Below are 18,326 nucleotides of genomic sequence, written 5' to 3'. Positions count from 1 at the left end.
AGAAGCTGGAAGGGGGAAGCAAGGAGAAGAAGGGGGAGGGGAAGCTCAGGGCCCAGGGTTGGGGGTGTTGCTGGACCAACTTGATTGTCATGCAAACCTGCTCCTGGGTTTACATGTGGCCTTTGGTGGCCAGGCTGGCAGCTATCCTACCATAGACTGACGCATTCTTCTGTCTAGTGCAGAGATTATGGACGTTGGGGGCATCCCCCCAATCCTGAATAAGGTCCATGAGCTACACCCTGGACCAGGAAGGTGCCCAGGAAGGAGAGGGGAGAGAAAGGAGTGTTCTTGATTGAGGCTGAAGGCCCCCTATTTCGAAATAGCGGTTTGGCTGTGTAGACGCTAGGAAAGTTATTTCGAAATAACTTTGCTGTGTAGACATACCCCAAGGCAGCTGTCCCACAACTCTCATTCCAGGGCTTTTTGCTGCTCTCTCTGAGGGGTATCACCACTTGTGGCCAGACCACATTTGTCATCATGTTGCTCCAGTGACACTGTTTTGTCAGTTCCACAGGGAGTCCGCCTCCTCTCCTGGTCCATAGAAAATGGTTGCTCCTCCTAGGCTGTGTCTATACTGCAGGGTTTTTCTGGGATACTTCTGGTATCCCGAAAAACCCTGCTGCGTTCAGGGTACGTGTTTGCTCTTCTGTTTTTTTTGTTTTTTGTTTTTTTTGTGGAAGAGCAAACGTGCTCTTTTGGGAGCTCTGTATTCCTTGTTTCGCAAGGAATAAGGGCTCCTCCGAAAGAGAAGGCTTTTCTAAAAAAGAATTGCAAAAAGCTATGTAATTTGTATAGCTTTTTCCGATAAAACCTGATAGTGTAGACCTAGCCCCAGATACTGCCCAGGCTCATGGCTGATGACAGGGCCTGGTTTACATGAGGCATTTATGTCAGGATAGCCCTGTATCTGAGGGATGTGAAAAAGATGTCACTACTCCAACATCACCTCTGGTGTAAACAGCGGTAAGTTGATGGAAGAATTCTTCTGTCAGTGAATCTACCACCTCTCAGGGGGTATGTCTACACTACCACCCTAGTTCAAACTACGGTGGTAATGTAGGCAACCGGAGTTGCAAATGAAGCCCGGGATTTGAATTTCCCGGGCTTCATTTGCATATTGCCGGGCGCCGCCATTTTTAAATGTCCGCTAGTGCGGACTCCGTGCCCCACGGCTACACGTGGCACGGACTAGGTAGTTCGGATTAGGCTTCCTATTCCCCATTTCAAGAGGATTAACAGTAGTTCAGAATAGGAAGCCTAATCCGAACTACCTAGTCCGTGCCGCATGTAGCCGTGGGGCACGGAGTCTGCACTAGCGGACATTTAAAAATGGCGGCGCCCGGCAATATGCAAATGAAGCCCAGGAAATTCAAATCCCGGGCTTCATTTGCAACTCCGGTTGCCTACATTACCACCCTAGTTCGAACTAGGGTGGTAGTGTAGACATACCCAGGGAGAAGGAGTACCTATGCCTGAGATCAGCCTCTGGCCCATCCCCACCCCCTCTCCCAGCATGCCCTCTAGGGCTGGTAAAGAATCAAGGACTCCCTACAATAGCTCAGGCTCTCTGGGTATTTCTTACTAGTGTCCAGCTCCTATATACAAAATATGAAATGACTGTCTAGGAAGGAGTACTGCAGAAAGGGATCTAGGTGTCATAGTGGGCCACAAACTAAATATGAGTCACAAGCTAAAAATGTGTGATGCTGCAAAAAAAAAAAAAAAAGGCAGATATGATTCTGGGATGCATTAAGAGGAGAGTTGTGAGCAAGATCCGAGAAGTGATTCTTCTTCTCCACTCTGCTGATTATACCTCAGTTGGAGTATTGTGTCCAGTTCTGGCACACCACACTTCAGGAAAGATGTGGGAAAATCGGAGAGGTTCCAAAAAAGAGCAACAACAATGATTAAAGGTCTAGAAAATATGACCTAAGAGGGAAGTCTGAAAGAACTGGGTTTGTTTGGTTTGTAAAAAAGAAGGCCGGGAGGGGACATCATAGCTTTCAGGTACTGAAAAGGGTGTTACAAGAAGGAGGGAGAAAAATTATTCTCCTTAACCTCTGAAGGTAGGACAAGAAGCAATGGGGCTTAAGTTGCAGCAAGGGAGGTTTAGGTTGGACATTATGGAAAAACTTCCTGTCAGGGCAATTGAGCATTTGAATAAATTGCCTAGGGAGGTTGTGGAATCTCCATCACCAGAGATATTTAAGAGCAGGTTAAATAAACACTAGTCGGGGATGATTGGTCGTGCTTGGTCCTGCCATGAGGACAGGGGACTGGACTTGACCTCTTAAGGTCCCTTCCAGTTCTAGTATTCTATGTTCATTTCTATGATTCTGGCTTGGTGATGGAAAGGGGCCTCTTCCCACCCCAGCTGACTGCTCTCTGCTCTCACCGGACCCTACTCTGATCCCCTACCCCTACTTACCACTCCCTAACTCCTCCACTACATCCTACCCCTCTCCAACTACCCCAGTCCACCTCCCCCCACTACCTCCCTTCCAGCCCCCACCCCAGCACACCCCTCTCCAACCTCCCCTGCCAGCCCTGCTGGGAACCACAGGGGTGACACATGGTGATAGGGAGGCACCCAGTGTTCATTGCATATAGCACTGTAAGGGGCAGGTAAGAGCGGGGTGTGAGGTGTACGTTACAAGGCCTGGCCAAGACTGTTTTCTCACCAGTGTATTAAATAAACCTCGGTATAAAAAGAAACCAGCTGCCAGAAGGGAGGAGGGAATCACCCACTTAGGGGAGAGAAAAGGGAGGGGGGAGGAGAAAGGGCTCACCCAGCTGGAGTGGGAAACAGACTCACCCAGTTGTCAGAGGCAGAGGGGAAGGGACTGACCTGGTTCAGGGTGAAGAGGGCTCACCCAGCCAGGGAGGGCTTAGTCAGATATTGGGGGAGGGGCTCACCCAGCTTGGAGAGGGGGTGTCACTCAGCTGGGGGGAGGGGGAGAGAATGGGCTCATCCAGCTGTCGGAGATGGAGGGAGGGGTCACCCAATGGGGAAAGGGGATGGGAATGGACTCACCCAGCGGCCAGAGGCGGGGGAGGGACTCATCCAGCGGAGGGGGGGGAGTGAAGGGGGGAGACGGAGAACGGGATCACACAGCTGTCAGAGGCAGGCAGAGGGGCTGACCCAACTAGGGGGGGGGGCTCACCCAGCTGTCTGGGGGGAGCAATCTAAAGCTCTAGAATCAAAGGGGGGGTCCCCCTCCCTCTAGAATCAAAGGGGGGGTCCCCCTTCCTCTGGAATCAAAGGGGGGTCCCCGTCCCCGCCCTGGCCGCTCTCCCTAACGCTGGTGGTCCGCAGAGAGGCGGGCGATGCTGCTTTCCTGGGGGGGGGGGGGGTCGGGAGTATCGCAGTGCTGCCCCCCCCAGCGCCGGGATCCGCAGCCCGGCGCTGCCTTTGCAGCCCTGCCCTGCAGCGCCCCCTGCTGGCCTCCCCTCGGCTCAGCCGCTCCGGGCCGCGCACCCCGCAGCCCAGCCGATCCCTGGCATGGGCGGGAGTTGCTGGCCCCCGCCAGGACGCACCCGCGGGTGTCTGCCAGGTGCTTGGAGATCCGGGGCTGCAGGCTGCGCCCAGCGGTCAGGGATGTGATTCTAGGGCCCCAACAGCCTTTGTGATCATCTGGCTTGAGCCATGACATTTCCCAAAGGGACAACGGGACACAGCGCTGCATGTGCGGCTGGCCCATCTCCTGCCCCCCTCCCACTGCCACGCACGGGGCTGGACCCAGGCTCCCTCCTCCACAGCTGGCATTGCTGCTTGCCTGAACCATGCCGACCCACCTCCAGGAGGCTGTTGCTGCTTTCCCAAACCTTGCCTCCCTGCCCTACTGTTGGCTTCACTGCATGCTCCAGTCTGATTTGCCCTTGGCCCGGGAGGGCAGTCATCACCACCCCCTCACACACTCCTTTGTGCCCCACTAGAGCTGTGCACCCCACTTCCTTGGCATTTGTCCCATTCATGCTTGTCAACTGATCATCAGCTGACAAGAGCAAACGGGTCACCCTAAGTCTGAGTCCCTCTACAGCCGCAGGACTTCCCTCAGTAAAGTCTCATGTGAACTGCAGTGTACTGTTTAGAGAAACATCCAGCCTTGATGGTCAGTGATGGCAAATCCACCATGATCATGGTTAAGTCTCCTGAAGCGTCTTTCTAAGCATCTGGAGCCTGGCACTACCAGGCAGAAAAAAACAAGGAGTCTGATAACCCCTTAAAGACTAATGACTTTCTTATGGCATAAGCTTTCATGAATTGCAACTCACTTCATCAGGTGCATGATGTGAAAGGAAAAAACCCCAGATAGTAGGGATATGGATTTTGAAGGGTTTTTTTTTTTTTTTTTTTTGCTGCTTGAGGATGGCCAACTTGAAGTCTGTAACTGCATGTACAGAGGTGCATTGTAGGCACATGATGGCATATATCACATTAGTAGAAAACAGGCTGCAGTGTGAAACTGCTGCGCTGGAATTCATATGCACATTTGACACCATCAGAATAGACCTGAATAGGGACAGAGAATTAGTTTTCCGCTTTAGATATTCTCAACCTTCTCATCCACATCCACCCTGGCTGAGTTAGCGCTGAGATTACACTCCCATCTCTGTATCTCTACCATCTGTTTCTTTTCCTTTCACTTCATACATCTGATGAAGTGAGTTGCAACCCACAAAAGCTTACGCCATAATAAAATTGTTAGTCTTTAAGGTGCCACCTGACTCCTTGTTGTTATTGCTGAAACAGACTAACACAGCTACCCCTAAAAACTACGAGGCAGATTTTTCCATCCTTTAATCATTCTCCTAGCTCTTCTCTGAACCTGCTCCAGTTTATCAACCTCCTTCTTGGATTGTGGACAATGGAACTGGCCTCGGTATTCCAGTAGCTGTCTCACTAGTGCCAATTATAGAAGTAAAATAACCTCCCTGGTCTACTTGGATATTCCCCTGCTTATGTACCCAAGGTTCGTATTAGCCCTTTAGCCACAGTATCGCAGTGAGAGCTTATGTTCAGCTGATTATTCATTAGCTCCCTCCCCCAAATGCTTTTTAGAGTAATTACTTCCCAGGATTGAGCTCTCCCCCTCCTGTAAAGCATGACTGACATTCTTTGGGCCTAGATGGATGCATTTACATTTTGCCATCTTAACATATATATTGTTTTCTTGCACCCTAGATGTGCAGAGGGCTGGATGAAGATGGTTAAGGAGCCTTTGTGTGATAGAAGATATGGGGTATGGTGAGAGCAAAGACAATATGCACAGGGAGGTATAGACTGTGTTCAGGGACTTTGGTTATAAACTGCACAGGGGGTTGTAATAAACTGCCCCCCAGGAGGAGTGTTGTAAGTAAGGGTATGTCTACACTACCCCGCTAGTTCGAACTAGCGGGGTAATGTATGCATACCGCACTTGCTAATGAAGCCCGGGATTTGAATTTCCCGGGCTTCATTAGCATAAGCGGGGAGCCGCCATTTTTAAATCCCCGCTGCTTCGAACCCCGTGTAGCGCGGCTACACGGGGCTCGAACTAGGTAGTTCGGACTAGGGTGCCTATTCCGAACTACCGGTACACCTCGTTTCACGAGGAGTACCGGTAGTTCGGAATAGGACCCTAGTCCGAACTACCTAGTTCGAGCCCCGTGTAGCCGCGCTACACGGGGTTCGAAGCAGCGGGGATTTAAAAATGGCGGCTCCCCGCTTATGCTAATGAAGCCCGGGAAATTCAAATCCCGGGCTTCATTAGCAAGTGCGGTATGCATACATTACCCCGCTAGTTCGAACTAGCGGGGTAGTGTAGACATACCCTAAGAGTGGGAAGTGGAGTCCTTTGGGTGACTAAAGAGGAAAATGGAGGTAGGGGGTCACGTGCAGGGTTTCCTATGACCCTGAGGGGGTGCCTGGGAGGATTCCATTCATTTACAGTCTTTGTCAGTGGCCTTTCCTCTTCATTATGCACTACGCCCCAATCTTTCTTTCATCTGCAAATGTTATCAGCGATGACTTTGTTTTCTTCCAGGTCACTGATGATACATCATGTGTGGCTAAGAATTGATCCCAGCAAAACCCCAAAAGAAAAACAGCTGCTAGACGGCGATTCCCTGTTTACAGTTGTATTTTTAAACCTGTCATTTAGCCAGATTTTAATCCATTTGATGTCTGCTGTGCTCATTTTGCATCAGACTCGTTTTTCATCAAAACACTGTGCAGAATGCTTTATAGAAGAGTATTTTACATCAAAGCTATCATTACTTTTATAATCAAATTTATAATCTCATCAAAAATAGATATCAAATTAGTCTGACAGAATCAATTTTCCATTATCCTATGCATCAATTATCTAACACTCCTTTATTATTGTATTAATTAAGTCCTATGTAAACCATTCCAGTATTTTGCTTGGGATCAACATATGGCTGAGAGGCCTAAAATTAACTAAGTCATCCCACTTACCCCTTTAAAATATTGGCACATTAGCTCTCTTCCAGTCTTATGGAACTTCCTGACTATTCTATGAATTATTGAAACTCAACATTAATGATCCTGTGAGCTCTTCATTCAGCTCTGTTGGATGCAGATTATCTGGATCTATTGATTTTAAAATGTTTAACTTTAGGAGCTATTTTTTAACATCTTCCTGAGATACCATTGGAATGGAATATCATCATATGATATGTCTGCACCATTTAATTTTTGTTCCCAAACACAGAACATAAATATTTATTGAACACTTTCATCTTTTCTGCATGACTGATAATTCCACCATTTCCATTCAATAATGGATCAATACCATAGTTAGCATCCTTGTTGTTCATAATACTCTTTCTTATTGACCTTAACTTTGCTGATAAATAGAGGGCTTCTGCTGTCTTTTTGCTTCCCTTATCAATTTCCTACAATTTCTGGTTTCTGATTTATATTCATTCTTATCAACTTCTCCTTTTTCTTTTTGTTATAATTTGTTTTGTTATTTTAATTAATGAACTGATTTTATGACTCCCTCTATTTCCCTTCTAAGCCAGGTTGGTTTTGTTTTAACTACTGTGGACTTCTTTCTCAGTTGGGGGATTGTGTGTTTTTGGGCACCTTGTAAAATATTCTTCAACAATCCCCACTTCTCATTCACTTTTTCTGATTTTTTTTCCAAATAATTTGGTTCATAATTGTTTTCAGTTTTGTGAAACTGGCCCTTTAAAGAACCAAGAATATATGTTTATCATTGGTCTGAACTTACTGGCTATGTCTAGACTGGCATGATTTTCCACAAATGCTTTTAACGGAAAAGTTTTTCCGTTAAAAGCATTTGCGGAAAAGAGTGTCTAGATTGGCACAGGTGCTTTTCCGCAAAAGCACTTTTTGCGGAAAAGCGTCCGTGCCAATCTAGACGCGGTTTTGCACAAGAAAGTCCCAATCGCCATTTTTGCCATCGGGGATTTTTGCGCAAAACAGTTTTCAGCTGTCTACACTGGCCCTTTTGCGCAAAAGCATTTCTGGAAAAGGGCTTTTGCCCGAACGGGAGCAGCATAGTATTTGCACAAGAAGCACTGATTTCAGACAGTAGAAAGTCAGTGTTCTTGCGGAAATTCAAGTGGCCAGTGTAGACAGCTGGCAAGTTTTTCCACAAAAGCAGCTGCTTTTGCGGGAAAACTTGCCAGTCTAGACGCAGCCACTCTGTTTGCACATCATTTGTAATCAAATCATGATCACTTATACCTAAGCTACCATTAATTTTTACTTCTGTGATCAGTTCCTCTTTATCCATCAAGATTAGGTCCAACAAAGAATTCCCCCAAGTTGGATGCAACACTCTCTGAGTCGGAAAAACATCAGCTATAAGATTTAAAAAATTCTGAAGCAGTTTTAGCAGCAGCACCATGAGATCTCCAGCATGTGTCACTCACACTGAAGTATTCCATGATCACCCAGCCTTTCCCTCCATATTATATATTAAAATCTGGGATCTTCACTACATGATGTCTGGTGCGACACCATCAACAGTGGTCATTCTGGCTCATGCAGTGGTTTTCAGTGGCCTGTGTATCCTATTCACACGGGGTGTGCCGAGTGTGCCCAGGCACACCCTAATGTCTCAAAGGGCCAGCTGGCGGCTGCTGGAGGAAGAGGGGGATTTGTGACGGGGTGCCACAGCCCCGCACTTTAAATTTCCCAGCGCTGTGCACCGGCCATCTGTCAGGCACTGTGGGGCTGAGGGAGTGCATGCGCGGCATGCTCAAATGCCGCGCAACAGGTGGGAGGGGAGACGCCCAGGCATGACGTGACATCACGGCCCGGGACTTTAAAACCGTGTGGCCCAGTGTTGCACCACGCGACCCAGCTCCAGGCCTGGCACATGGTCTGGAGCCCCCGGAAGCAGTTGGGTCAAGGGTTGCAGGGACTTCTAGGGCCTGATCACAGACTCCATCCCTGCAAACTGGAAGGCAGAAGCTGAAGGGAGGGGAGGGGAAGGGAGGGGGGAAAATAGGGGGAAGGGGTAGGAGAGGAAGGGGCTTGTGTTGAGGGGAGGGGGGCAGGTCAGGAGAAGAAAGGGGAAGGTACCAAGGATCAGAGTGGAGGAGAGACAAATGCCAGGGGGCCAAGTGGAGACAATGAGGAAAAGGGCAGGAGGGGAGGTGTCAGTGGGAGGGGGGACAGGGTGATGCTGCGAGAGGAGATGGTAAGGGCATTGGGGGCTAGAGGGGGGAGGTGCTGGGAAAAGGCTTGAAAGAAGGGGGTGGGCATGAGGAAGGTGGGGATGGAGCAAGGCTTGTGTGAGGGCACAGAGGGGCATGAGGGGAACGAGGGCAGAGGGTGGTGAGGGGGTGGGCATCAGGGAAAAAGAGAACAAAGGAGGCAGGGGCAGTGAGGGAAGGGGGAGGCACCAGGAGGGTGCAGGGGTAAGGGAAGGTGCAGGTGCCAGGGGATTCTGGGGGTGAAACAGAAGTTTGTATTTTTTAAGTAAAGTTTAGTTAATTACAAAAAAAAAATAAGTTTAGTTAAGTTTTAGTTTCTTTAGTTTGTTTGATGAATCAAAATAATGTCCTTTTTGATTGAGTATTCAATAAATGTTTGCCTTTAAAAAAAATAAAAAATAAAATTCCCTGGGTGCACCCCCTAATGAAATGTGCTGCACACGCCTACGATCCTATTGCTTAGTGTGGTTTGGGGTCAGTATCAAATACCAGGTGACACCCTGTCTTGTGCTTTAAGCATTCAACACCATTTTCTTCTGAACTGCCAGTGTCTCAGAGACAGGTGATGCCATTTTCGACAGAGGGACATGCCCCCTCCTCCTTTGCCCACTTGAGCCTTCCTAATTTGTGATTTTAATGTTCTAGTCCCCCCTCTAGGTTTCCATAATATCAACTAGATCCAATGTATGGGCTGAAAAATTCCATTTCCTCGCCTTGGCTACCCAGGTGCCTAGCATCGGTGCCTATGCAATTCAAGAGTTTCTTTTCTTTACCTCCGTTGGTTTCCGAACATGAACTAAAAGGCCCTTTCTGTTTAATTTTCCCACATATGTAGATTTTCAAGGCCAGATGGGCTCGGTCTGACCATCTTGCATCGCACCATCACACAGGCTGGAGTGAGATGCTCCCCGAGGAATTCCTGCATCTCAGGCTGGTGCCCTGGGTCTGATGGAGAGCAGAGAGAGCTAATTCTAGGGACAAATCTCAGTTCTGCCAACTGTAGTCCCTGACTGTGACACCCCCTGCAGCCCCAGCCTGCTCAGACCCGAACTTGGCTGCTGTTCCTGGCACCTTGCCCTGAATGTTGCTGGGTGAGTCCTCTGGCATGCACGGGCACCCAGGCATTGTTGCTGAGCAGTCTGTCTAATTCTCTGACCCGGCAGTTCAGGGCAGGCTCCCAGCCCTGGCCCTGGCAGCTCCTCCTGCTGCTGCCAGCCTATACTAGTGGGCACTGAACAGCAGCTATTGAGATTCAGACCAAGCAGTGCAGCACACACAGCAATGCCAGCAGAATTTTCCAGACACTAATGCTCAGCTGTGTAGATTGACAGAGGCTGGATTCTACCAGAGTTCTGGCTTCTCCTTTGTTAGCCTGGAGCATCTGGGCAGGAAACTGCGCTGCAAAATCCTGGGGATCTGAGAAATTCACACCCAAATGTGATGGAATGAAAGAGGTGGCTGTGCTGGGGTAAGGAGCAGGTTGGTCCTTGGGCATGAGGACAGTGGTGGCAGCTGTGTTGAATATTTGTAGAAAAACCTATATGACAGTCTGAAGTCACCCCTTTTTACAGGACTGTGATGCATTTTGTACAAAGTATTCCCTGGGAGAGATCACCTGAAAACTCATAATTTCCTGATCATTATTGTCCTGGTAAAATATGTGTGGCAACATTGTTGCAAAGTTATAAGATTCCCCTGTATTGTCTTACTAAAACACATTCCAAGTTTGGGAAGCAGTCACAAACCAGTTCTCCAAAGACAAAAGGCAAGCTACTGCCTCAGCCAGATGTCCACAAAATCAAAGGACACCTCATATGGTTAGTGGCCATTCTCTGGCAGGAAAGAGAATGTGGGTGAAAAATCTATAGCATGACAAAGGAACATCTTGGGGTTCCCATCCACATAGGCTTTTTGTCTCCTGAACCTCAGATGGGGATGCTTCTCAAAGAAGAGAAAGAACTCTGAGAAGGGAGAGAAAAATGCCCAAAATAATCTCTCCCTTTCTCTCTACGCATCACATCCACAACACCTGAAGAACAAAGGAAGTAGCACTGAACTAGAAGAGAGATCCTGACTGAAAACAGTTCAGCCAGTAAGACTGCTGGAACATATCACGAGAAGACTTTTCTTTAATTCACTTACCTTGTTAAATGAGGTGATAGTTGCATTTTACTTTTTTTTTCTTGTAACCAATTTATGCTTCATTACTTGTAGTCCCCTAAAATCTACCTTTGGTAATTCATAAATATTTTGTATTGTTTGGGAAACTCCATTGGAGATAAAAAGGATTTGTGCATTTCTGCAAGAGGGCTCATTTGCCCTGCACTGGACAGGGAAGAGTTAACTCTACATTGAGGGCTGAGGAAGCCACACCCCCTCCGTTCTATTGGGCATACTCCAAATGCACTACTATAAAAAGGAGCAGCTCAGCACAGGTGGGGCTGACTGCTGGAGAGGAAGGATGCATGCTGCAGGCTCTAACCAAGGATCAGCCAAAGCCTGAGGCAGTGGGAGCTGTTGCAACCCAGACAGACACCAGGGTACCCATGGGACCCTACAGAATCTGGAGTAGCCAGGGACACTGCAGACCAGGGGAACCCTGAGTCAGCAGAGGTTCCCAGACTGCAGCAGCATGAGCCATGGTAGGAAGCATGTGGGCAGCGAAGTGAGGGGCACTGGCTGTCACATGGGCCATCCTCAGCCCTGCTCCGCTCCTGGGGCACAGGCAGATCACTCTGCAGCCAGGCTGTTGCTCCAGAGCCAGGCCCTGGGGAAGGGGAGACAGGGCGGGAGGAGGAGAGGGAGGGAGATACCTGGATGGGTGATGGGGCACTCAGCTGGCTGTGTGACCCAACCCTGAGGGGAGCAGAGGGACTGTGCAGGGGGCACTGCCCAGTCATGAGGGTGCCAAGGGAAGTGACTTTAGATCTGAGGAGCCCGTCACAGTGATATCTGGACCTGGCATAGATGGAAATGGCTCAAGTCAAAGCTCCCCCGTCAACTGTCCCCTCTCCCCTCCCTCTGGAGGTAACTGTCATTCGCTAGTGACTGGCTCATAGTTACAAACAACTGGGCCCAGCCCCACAGCCTGGGCTCTGAGCCTGGCCTGCCTCTCCCCCGCCCATGGTCTCGGCGTGAAGCCTGGCCCTCTGGACCCATCAATGGTCACGGTGTGAGTCTGCCCCTTAGCAAGTCTGTCCCCTGGATAGCGTCTCTGCAGCCTCCCCGCCTGCCTGTTGGTTTTACAGCACAAGGCGGAGCTAAAGAAATGCAGCTGGGGATGGTGCGTGAGAGCCAGACTTGGGTCAGGCACAGTTGGGCCGGGCCGTTTCCAGTCTTAACCCAACAGCATCTCTGGGAAAGCCCAGGACCCACACAGACGCCTGCTGCCACAAAGCCGGATCTTCACTCCGACAGAAGGTGCCAGTAGCTTGGCTGGCAGGGAGATTGAGACGTCCCTCCCCTCCCAGCCCCATCCTTCCCTTGTAACTCAAAGGAAAAGCTGCTATAGCGAGGAAACTCCCTGGCTGCAAGCAGAACCCTGGTTCTGGGTGGGGCAGAGGGCTGGCCCTCACTCATCTCCACACAGGACATGGGAGTTGCATGAGCCCAGGAATAATTTGTCCTGGGGGGTGAAGCACTGGCTAGCCCCCCCACCCCCCACAGGAAATGAGCTCCTGGCATGCACACAGCCCCTCACTCCAGAGGGGCTCTGCCAATGCAGGGGTGCACCCCGCAGTCTGGCCTCACCAGACCCTGGGACACCAGAACCCCAGAGATGCGGTTGGGTTAAGACCATCTTTGCAAGGGGACAAACCTACACTGACCCCCCTCTCCCCCAATACTCAAGGGATCATTCCCGACTCCAGCCGAGGGGGCAGGACACGCCGGGCTGACACATGGAATGTGGGGTCACTCCCTGGCAGATGGGGGGAGGATGCAGTGGCAGGACCCGCCCCACCCAGCCAGTTTCAAACCCAAACATTTTAGGGTGGCAAAACAGAGAAAGGCCACTTGAAAATGCCTCACGGCACCTTGTGAGAGTCTTTCAATGTATCAGGCTAAAGGCAGGAGGGGGCCTGCTCTGAGCTGTGGAACTGGAAACTGTAAGTTTAGCTCATTGTCTATTGGAAGGTAAAACTCTTGGAAGTGCCTAGGAGTTCCTCTCCCCAGGGGCGGGGAAAGTGTGTTCCCTTTGTGGTTTGAACCTCCCCAGGTCACCGGCTCATTCAGTTTGGTCCTGAAGGGGGCGGAGATGTGATGAAGTAGGAATTTTGGGTCATATTTTTCTGACCCCTTTGCCTGCCTCAGTTTCCCCCACGTGCTGCACTGTCACACAGGAGGGGGAAAGGACTGTGTGTGCTCTCAAGGCAGGCTAAGAGACAGAGGTGTGACTGGGCCCGAGCTGTCTGGGCCTGAAAGGGCCACTAAAAGGAGTGGCCAACGCTGACTGCACGAAGGACGTACAGGAGAGCTGATCGAAGACTAAGCGGGGCTAAGCCGAGGGAGGGGGGCGGGGAGTTAAGCACTGGCTGCTGGAAGGGGCCTGGGCGCTCCGACCTGGGAAACTGGAACTGATGAGAGATGGACAGAGCCTGAACCTGGGTTCACTACAGCATGGCTGGGCTCCGGGCCCATCAGCGTGATCCCTGCTTTATCCTTCATTTCTCCGTGCTAAGCAAAGGGCTCCCGCTGCTCTGTTCCAGCTGTCTAGTAACACAGGCGGCTTTGACAGCCCTGCTCGCGTATCCCTGGGTTTGCTAGGTGAGGCGCATCGATCCCTGCAGGAGTCTGGCGGGGCTGGGCTCAGGGAGGAATACTTGTGATGTGCTGGTACTATTTGGCATCCAGGCCACGGGGCTGGCCCCAAAGGAAGTGTGAGGCTCCGTGGGGATCTGGCCCAGAAAAGGGGCTTCTCCAGGAGGCTGCTCCAAAGCACGGGGGGAAAGGGGAGGGCATAGCTGCAATCCCAGGGGTCTGACACACCTGGCTTTTCTCTGCTCCCAACAAGCCACCGGGGCTGCACGGTGCCTCCTGGTCCTGTGGAGATCTAGGGATAGCTCAGTGCTCAGGATTTGCTCCGTCCTTGTACGGGGGCTGCTGGCAGCCTGATGGGGTGGTCCTGCCACTGCGCTAGGCTACAGGCCTCCGGTTCTCCGGCTCCTCCACGGCTCTCCATGGCTTGTCGACGTGGCGGAGGTGCTGTGACAAACTGGGAAGTGGATCCTCTGCTGAGCTGTCCGTGTCCACCTAGCCCTGGCTTGCTAGGGTTCTTCCCTAGGACTTTTCTGCACAAAGGGGGGTTCTTTTGTGCTAGAGAGAGAGGGAAAGGACCAGAGCCTGTGGGGAGCCCCCACCGTATTCCCTCACCTGTCTTTTTTGGTTCAAGATCCTGCAACTCCCTGGGTTGTCCTTAGCTCCCCAGCTCCCCACTGCCCTGGGCACTCCCAGAGCTGGCTCTGTGAGGACCTACCCATTTCACTCCTCACCGCCTGTTAGCTCAGCCCTTTCAGCCCGGCTCTTGCGCTGGCATTTGGCTTCTCATCCTGTGGAAAAGGGCTGCTCACAAAATAGGGATCCGTGAGGCTACCTGGGCAGCCGGGGAGGAGGGACTGGGCTGGCCCCCCTGCAATCCCCATGGGCTGGCCCCACAGCCTGGGCTCCGCACAGCCAATGTCTGGGCGAAACCACTTCCAGCAACGCGTCGCTAGGCCGTTTCCAGCTCAATCCCTGCAGCTAAGCCCTGCCAAGAGCCACCAGCTGCAGGGGCTGAGCCGGTACAAACGTTGCCAGGTGCAGAAACCGGGCCCAACACCTCAGTGTGAGTGAGCCCGACACGCTCCTCAGGGAGCCGACGGCAGAGAGAAGCGGAGAGGGGCCTGCTCCCCGCGGCTGCTGCTCCTGGAGGAGACGGGGGAAGGGCAGGTGGCAGGGAAGCGCTGGGGCAGCCTGTGCCCAGGGAGCTCTGGTTTGGCGCCGGGGGCCCCGCAGGGAAGCAGAGACACAGGCAGGGTGACATGTACAATCCAGATATATTGAGAGGACTATTTTCTGAGATTAGCACAGGATATTAGAAAGGTTATAAAGTAACACTGACGTCGGTGGGCTCCCCTTTATGTACAGACAAGAACACAGCACAACACTCCACGGCCCCCCTCTGCCCTGCCCCACGGCTTGCCCAAAGCACCTCTTCTGAGCGCGGTGCAGATATGGCTTTCTGGTAAGCGGGAGAGTTCAGTGCCAGCGGGGATGAACACGGAGCCTGTTCTGGACAGGGGGCCAGCTGCCAAGGTCAGCCACACGGAAATATCCTCCCCCTGGCCACACGGGGCCCTGTGGGCACTGGGCACCGAGCCAGCCTGGCATGTGACATGGAAAAGGGCCATGCTGCTGTCATCCAACCTGTCCTCGAGTCAGAACCGCTCAGGTCCCAGGCGCCCCCCGCACCGGGCAGCCGCGCCCATACCCTCTGCTCCTGCTGGCTTCCAGCCTGCTCCTCCCGTGGCTGGGCACGTTGCTTGTGGCTGCAGGAGGCTTGGGGCTCAGGGGAGTTCCTGGGGTCAGCGTGGAGATGGCCTCATGAGAGGCCCCGGTCGGTTTGCACAGGAGAGCCCACGGCCTTGCTTAAACCTGGAGCTGCTGCTGTTAGGAGAATCCCCGGCACTGCCCTGGGCACCGTGCAGAGCACGCTGGAGCCTGCTGAGCAGAGGACCAGCGTGCTGGGTCTGGGGCAGCAGAGCTCAGCCTACCATGGGGTATGTGCTGGGGTGCAGTGGATGGCCGGAGATAGACAGGCTGGCCACTGCATCCCCCTAGGAGGCTGAGGCCTGGGAGATGCAGGAATGGGAGCAAGGCCTCCTCCCCTGGGAACAGGCCCTTATTTTTGTTGTACATCCTGGGAGCTGCCACTTTACACAGCTCTTTCCAAACTGGGCACCGCCTTGGCAGGTGTCCTTCCACCCTCCCCCTCCTGTACCATGAACTTCCCTGACCCCTCAGCTCCTGCCCCCCTCCTGCCCTGCCCCTCATGCTAAGAACAGGCAGCAGAGCCCAGGCCTGCATCCCCACCATGCCCCCTATCCACGCTGGCCTGCCTGGCCATGCCTGGTGACAGCAGCCGCTCCCTTTCTGCAGCCAGCGGAGCTGGAGGGCACTTTGGCTAAGGCCACAGGGAACTGCAAAGGGGAACAGAGCTCTGAGCCCAGCCCCACCCTGCTCACAACATCCCTGCTGGCCCAGCAGGCAGGAGCTTGGGACTGGGAGTTCCCTCAGCCCTGTCCCAACCCCAGCAGCCTAAGGCCTGACCAATGGCCAGGCCCCCCTTGCTTCCTTTCTGGGCCCTGGCAAGCAGGGCCCACCTCATCTCCTCAGAGCTCTGTCCTGGGCCTGCTGGAGAAAGCCCTGCCCCCGGAGTCCGAGTTAACCTTCCCCTCGCCTTCGTGTTCCCCAATTGTTGCCCCACTAACGCCGCCCAGGCTACTGAAGGCCTCTCTCCCCTGCGGGGCCACACAGCAAAGCCCCCTGGGCTGAGACAGGTTCCAGCAGGTTTAGGGGTGCGGCACCCCCTAGGCCTCCAAACAGCCAACCTTCCCCCAGGGTGAAGGAGAGGGAGAGGGGGTGAAAAATCAGGCTCATCGTGGGACACCTGTGGCAGCCTGAGTGGCCCTCTGGGCAGCACAGGCCTGGCTCATTGGCGGGCGCAGATCCAGGGGCTTGCTGTAGCCTGGTACATGGCACCCTGGTGAGGCACAGGAGACTTGGCTGCTTGGAGCTCATTGCAGGCCAGGGTCTCAGTGAGGAAGCAGCCGTGGGGCCAGGACTGGCCTCCTTTGGTGCCCACATTTCCCCCTCTGCCACTGCCTCACCCTCACGGCAGGACTTTCAGTGGCCTTGTGAGCTGTGGCACAGGCCTCAGGGACCAAACCTGCCAGTGCAAGGCTGGGGGCCTGACGGGGCAGCAGGAGTTGCTGGGGGGGGGGGGGGTCACGGGGGGCATGTGAGTTATTGGGCGGCTGTGGCGACAGATGTCCCATTCTCACCTATCGCCAGCCCTCGCGCAGGCCCGGATGGGCATTTGCACTCACTCTCTGGGGGAGGGGGACTCACCAACGTCTGGGCAAGGAATGGATTTCCTCAGGCCTCCGAGTCTGACCAAGGGAGACCCTGGCTGGCTGTTGGGGTGGGGGCAGGGAAGTCCCTGGCTGGCCGGGTTGGGAGGCTTGGGTTGGCTGGGATGGGCTGGAGGGAGGCAAGGGAGACCCTGGCTGGTCAGACAGGGACACGGGAGGTCCAGGCTGCTGGTCCCAGGGGAGATGCTGGCAGGCTGTGTTGGGGGGGTCGCAGGGAAAACCCAGGCTGGGGGATATAGGGGAATTCCTATAGGCCTTAATTGGCTGTGCTGTGCTGGCCCTGGCTGGACACGGGGCAGGGGAGTTCCTGGCTGGCAGACTGGGAACTCAGGGGCAGGCGCTGGCTGGTCAGACACAGCGGCTCAGGGGAAGTGTTGGTTAGCCAGGCTGGGGGTGAGGTGGGATGTGTGGGAGGCTCTGGCTTGTTGCAGGGGGAGTTTCAAGGCAGGCCCTGGCTGGCTGGGCAGGGCAGGCTGGTGGGGACAGGGGAGGCCCTAGCTGGTCAGACAGGGGACCCAGGAGGTATCTTGCCAGGCTGTGGGACCCATGGGAAGTGCAGGTTGGCCGGGCTGGGGCGGAAGGGAAGGTCACACACCCAGCCTTTGACACGGCACATGGCATGTGATGGCATCGCCCACACAGGGATCTCAGGCACCCAGCAAGGGTGGCCTGCAGTGCCCTTCTGGCTACAACAGCAACCTCCTGCCACCCATCCCCCTGCTGGCACGGGGAGTCCGGGAGGAGGAGGAGGCAGCTGTCTGGGAGGTAAAGGGGTTGGGGGGCACAGAATGGGGGATGGGCCCAAAGGGGGAGTGTGACTCTACCTCTCCCAGTGGGGTCCTACTGCCCATAACAACCTCCAGCACCCTCCCCCCGGCTGCCACCCACTGGTACCTCTTCCCCTAGCACTCGCTTCCTGTCCTACTTGGTCCCCACTGTTTTCCCAGCCCCCTGGCTGCTGCTGCCTTCCCCATCCCTCCCTGCACCTGCCAACATGCTCGCACTGCCCAGGGCACTCAAGGGGCAATGAGGCCTTGTGCTCCACGTGGGGCTACACAGGGCTTAGCAGCAAGGAGCAGGGCTGGGCTGGCTGATGGGCTGGTCTGGATGGGTGCAAACCTAGGCCTCAGATGTTGATTGTTCAGTGCAACAGTGAGCTGGCGCCAGATGCACAGGTGATGTCCACGTGCCTGCAGGTAGCTCCCCACTCTCTTGGGGAGAGGGGGGTGACACACGCCATAGAGACCCCATTCACTCCATCATATCATTTGCCCTGCAAATGCAGATACCCGCTTAATATCCACACCTGTGGATATGGATGCCTGATATCTGCAGCTCGTTTTTGCAGATACTGACATAGTATCTAGAACCCTGCAAATTTGTGGATATCTGCTTTACATCCAACTCTCATTTTTGTGGATATGGATGCGGATACAGATACAAATTTTGTGCCCGTGCAGGGCTCTAAGAATGGGAGACTTTAACTTCCCAGGGACAGAT

This window comes from Pelodiscus sinensis, chromosome 24 (genome assembly GCF_049634645.1).
Source record: "Pelodiscus sinensis isolate JC-2024 chromosome 24, ASM4963464v1, whole genome shotgun sequence".
NCBI classification, from domain to species: Eukaryota; Metazoa; Chordata; order Testudines; family Trionychidae; genus Pelodiscus; species Pelodiscus sinensis.
This window is presented reverse-complemented; position numbering follows the sequence as displayed.